The sequence below is a fragment of the Megascapheus bottae genome, chromosome 2 (assembly GCF_031878675.1).
Source record: "Megascapheus bottae isolate mThoBot1 chromosome 2, mThoBot2.hap1, whole genome shotgun sequence".
In the NCBI taxonomy this organism is placed as follows: Eukaryota; Metazoa; Chordata; class Mammalia; order Rodentia; family Geomyidae; genus Megascapheus; species Megascapheus bottae.
The window spans coordinates 76,650,315-76,655,167 of NC_143510.1; positions in this window are offsets into that span (position 1 = coordinate 76,650,315).

A 4,853-nucleotide genomic window follows, 5' to 3' on the forward strand; every position below is an offset into this window, starting at 1 on the left:
CGCGCTCCCCGCCCCCGCCCCAGCCGAGGATTAGCGGAAGTGACGCGCCGCGATGGGGCAGGGACTTGGTGGGGGCGGGGTGGGGGAGGGGGAAGGGGGAAGGGAGGCGGCGCCGGGTGGAGCACGCTCCGGCGCTCGTAGCCGAGCGTGCGCGCCAAGGTAAGACTAGTCCGCCCGCGCCCGTTGGTCTCTTATTATGTGCGGCCCCGCCCCCGTGGTTGCGTGACGTCACAGAGGCCGAGCCCCAGAGACTCATTCATTGGTTGGTTGGTTCATTCAACTGAGCTGGCCTGGCGGGCGAACCGGCCGGGCGCTGCGGGAAACGCCGAGCGCTGCTGTGACGCGTGCCCTTACCTGCCAGCCGAGCCTGGACCGGATCGCCGGGCAAAAGCTTCCAACTGTGGGTCTCGAGGCAGTCTTGATGTTTAAATTCCACCTTAGTCGAGCTTCTCAGGCACATTAGACTTCGGATAGACTGATGAAAAAGGATCTGGAACGAGTAAAGGGTCCCCAAGATAAAGGAGTAGAGACGCCAGAGTTGCTGGCTTACCCTGGAGAAGATTAGAGAACGCAGTGTGTGCCTGTGGAGTGTGGGGTTTGAGAGGACTAAAGGAGGATTAGAGTGGGGATGGCCAGGGATGAGACTGTTGTGAAACATTTCATCCTCAGAATTGATGGTGAGACATTTTGCTCTTCACAAGCAGTTTACTTCATCTTCACAACAATCTTAAGGTGTTGCCTCTGCTATTAACGTGAGGCTTGAGAGTTCTAAATCTTCCCAGGAGAGAGAGGAGCAGTTTTGCTCCCAGATAGGTCTGCCAAGACATAGGCCTTAGCTACTTAACCATAGTGTCTTAGGATAGACAGTGACAGTAAATGAATGTCCAAGTGCTGTATTAGGCAGTGAGAAGGGAAAAGTCATGTCTTCCATTTAGAGTCCAGGGTAGGAAAGCCAATTATAAGCTGTTGCGTTAATAGAGGCTCTAACGAGCTATTTAAACACTGATGGGCATTAAGGGCCTGGAGCATAGCCTAGTGGTAGAGTGCTCACCTAGCATGCATAAAGCCCTAGGCTCAATTCCCCAATCTCACAAACACACACACACACACCGAGAGAAAATGCTGGTAGTGGTGCTGTGGCTCAAGTGGCAGAGTGCTAGCCTTAAGCAAAAAGTGTCCAAGGACAGTGCTAGGTCCTGAGTTCAAGTCTCAGGACTGGCAAAAACAATCTATGATCAGCATTAAACCGCATTAGGATTCTTTTTTTTTTTTTTTGCTAGTCCTGGCTTGAGCTCAGGACCTGAGCACTATCCTTGGACTTCCTCAAGGCTAGAGCTCTAGCACTTGAGCTTCAGCACCACTTCTGGTTTTTTTTTCTATGTATGTGGTACTGAGGAATCGAGCCCAGGGCTTTCATGCATGCTAGGCAAGCACTCTACCACTAGGCCAAACTCCCGGCCCATTAGAATTCATTTTTAAAGAAATCCTGGGCCAGGAGTTTGGCCTAGTGGTAGAGTGCTTGCCTAGCATGCACAAAGACCTGTGTTTGATTCCTTGGTACCACATACATAGAAAAATACCAGAAACAGTGCTGTGGCTCAAGTGGTAGAGCACTAGCCTTGAGAAGGCCCAAGGACAGTGCTCAGGCCCTGAGTTCAAGCCCCAGGACCAGCAAAAGAAAGAAATCCGATATGATAGATTACTGGATGGTAGAGAGCAGCCGAGCAAGCATAAGAAATAACCTGTGAAATAACATTGCACTTTTTTTTTTAAAATGGAAAAAGTACATTGAAGAAACTAGGAGGGCCAGGAGTTTGGCCTAGTGGTTAAAGTGCTTGCCTAGCATGCACGAAGACCCGGGTTCGATTCCTCGGTACCACATACATAGCAACATACATAGCAAAAAGCCGGAAGTGGTGCTGAGGCTCAAGTGGTAGAGCTCTAGCCTTGAGAAAGTCCAAGGACAGTGCTCAAACCCTGAGCTCAAGCCCAGGACTGGCAAAAAAAAAAGAAAAAGAAAAAAAAAGAAGAAACTAGGAGCCAGAAGACAGTGACTCATATCTATTATCTTAGCTACTCAGGAAGCTGAGATCTGAGGATCAGGGTTCAAAGCCAGACTTAGCAGTCAAATCTTTGTGACTCTTAACTCCATATAGTTAACAAAAAGGTAGAAGTGGGGTGTGGCTCAATAGATTGAGGGCCAAATAGTAGAAGCTCAGGTGGTGAGTAGAAAAAGCTGCAAGTATGAAGCTCTGAGTTGAAGCCTCAAGGGGGAGGCAGAAACCAGAAACATGAATATATGAATTCAGGAAATCTTAAGAATGGTGAAAAACATCTGCTGCTATGTACATTACTAAATGACTACATGGATTATCCCATTTGGGTATAAGAGTTTATATCTATTATTCCCAGTTCCTTTAAACTTAAACAGTAAGGCTCAAAAGTGATCATGAAAATTTGAGAACAAAAACTACAAATCATGACATGTCTGGAATGAGTGGTTCAGTGACTAGAAGAACCTAGAAAGATGAAGGAGCTGGACAAAGATACTTTCAGGATATTTAGAGGCCAGGAGACAAAGTGACCATTGGGTTGGAAGCATGCAAACCTGCAATTTGGGAAGGTCTTGGCAATGAAGGCACATCTCTATTCCATGCCTTAGTCTGGGCGACTTGACTCAGGCCATAATGTCTCCAATTGGTCCTGACTGTTATCTTTTTTTTTTTTTTTTGCCAGTCCTGGGCTTGGGTTCAGGGCCTGAGCACTGTCCTTGGACTTTCTCAAGGCTTAGCACTCTACCACTTGAGCCTCAGCACCACTTCCAGCTTTTTTTTCTATGTACGTGGTATCAAGGAATCGAACCTGGGTCTTCGTGCATGCTAGGCAAGCACTCTACCACTAGGCCAAACTCCCGGCCCCCTGACTGTTATCTTTAAGTGGATTTCACCCTGGAATATCATGGCATCCCATACTGCATGATGCCAGGGTTCCAAGAGTGAGCATCTAATAGCCGAAGTAGAAGCTGAATTGCTTCTTTTGATCAGTGGAAGCCACATAGCGTCACATTAGACTCTGTGTGTCTGTTCTAGCCACTTACTCCAACATTCCCAATAAAGATGCATGGTGAAGGACAGAGAAAGGACATTAAAAGGCATAAGCATGCCATGGGCAAACAGTACTTCAGCCCCTCTTCAATCATGGTTAGCTGTCTTCAAGGTCTAGACATAAGCTTTAGGTTTCATAGAGAACTAAGGGCAGGGAGGAAAAGGCATGCCTAATGATTAAATTCTTCCAGGTTCAGGGGCTGGGAGTTTGGCCTAGTGGTAGAGAACTTACCTACCATGCACGAAGGGGAGGGGTTCAGGAGAACTTGTTATCCTGTCATCCCTGGTGAGGAGTCATCATTGTCTGGTGGATAGTCTGTCTTGAGTAGTCCCTAGTCATAAAGATGTTAGTACTACTATTGGAATCCAGGATGATTGTAAGGTGGCTGTAGAAAATGACTTAGAGCAAAGACATATAAAATAAAGACAAATATGCCACACTAGTCTACTTTGTTTAATAGTGATTTTCAGCAAAAGCAGTTTTTAAGCATGTTTGCATTTTTGTATGTGGGGTGTGTCTGTGTGTGTGTGTGTGTGTGTGTGTGTGTGTGTGTGTGTGTGTACACCAGTACGGGGCCTTGTTTATTCATTTCTGGCTCTCTACCATTTGAACCAAATCCCTAGTTGTGGCATTTTGCTTGTTATTTGGAGATGAGATCCTCTGATTTTTCTGTTTTGACTGGCTTTACACCATGATCCTAGGATCTCAGTCTTGTGAGTTGGTAGAATTACTGGGATAAGCCACTAGTGCCCTGCTTTTTTAGCACCTAACATCATAATCTGTTAGTCAACCAGCCACAAAAGCCCACCCAGTTTCAAGTTAAAGGTCATGGAGGGAGTCCATCTCTCGAAAAAAAATGGTAGGATGCATGTGCTGTCCAAGAGGGCCGAAGAGCCAATCCCACAGCCAAACCTCCCAAAGAGGTGACAGGCAGGTCGGATCTCAAGACCAGGAAATGAGCCCATTTTCCTGATGTGATGTGTCCCACATCTATTGACAATAAATACCTTGCAGACTGAAGGAGCAGACTGAACCTTACATTTTGCTTATCTGTCCTTCGTTTTCTCCACCAAACAATACACTTATGTATCTGTAATGGTTGTAAAATTTAAATGACATAAATTACTAAGAACAATACCTGGCCCTTAGAAAGTGCTTGTATTTTTATAAATTGACAAGAGCAAGTACAATGTCTTTCAAGAAATCAGACTTTTAAAAACTCAGAAAAAAAACACCTTAGCTATATATTTTGTTAGGCAGAGATTGATCTGATAGTATGAAATGATCTTAGAACATGAACTCTTTAAATGGTAGTGTTTGGATTGAGGGGAAGGTGAAATGTAGCTCAGTAGTACAACACTTAGTATAGCGTATATACGACTCTGCACTAAAATTTAAGCTAGTATATTTAAAAATGTCTCCCCTTGTTGGGAGCCAGAGTGGAATCAAACTGTACCTTGACTTGCATCAGACGATGGCTTTATTGTCTTATTGTTTTCTGGCCCTATTCTATGTAAATGACCTGAGAATTACCATATGAATGTAACACCTGGAGGTTCCCTGGGTCTGGAGGAGGGAAGAAGCGGGAGTGGAAAATAAACGCGGCAGTCTCGGCAGTCTTTACCTGGACTGCGGACATCCCGGACCCGGTGTGTCTGTCTCTCTTCTATTTCTTGCTAGTCCTTGCCCCCGATTTCAGGAACCCCAATCTGCGAACCCTGGTTTGCTGCCGGTTGGCCCCGGCATCC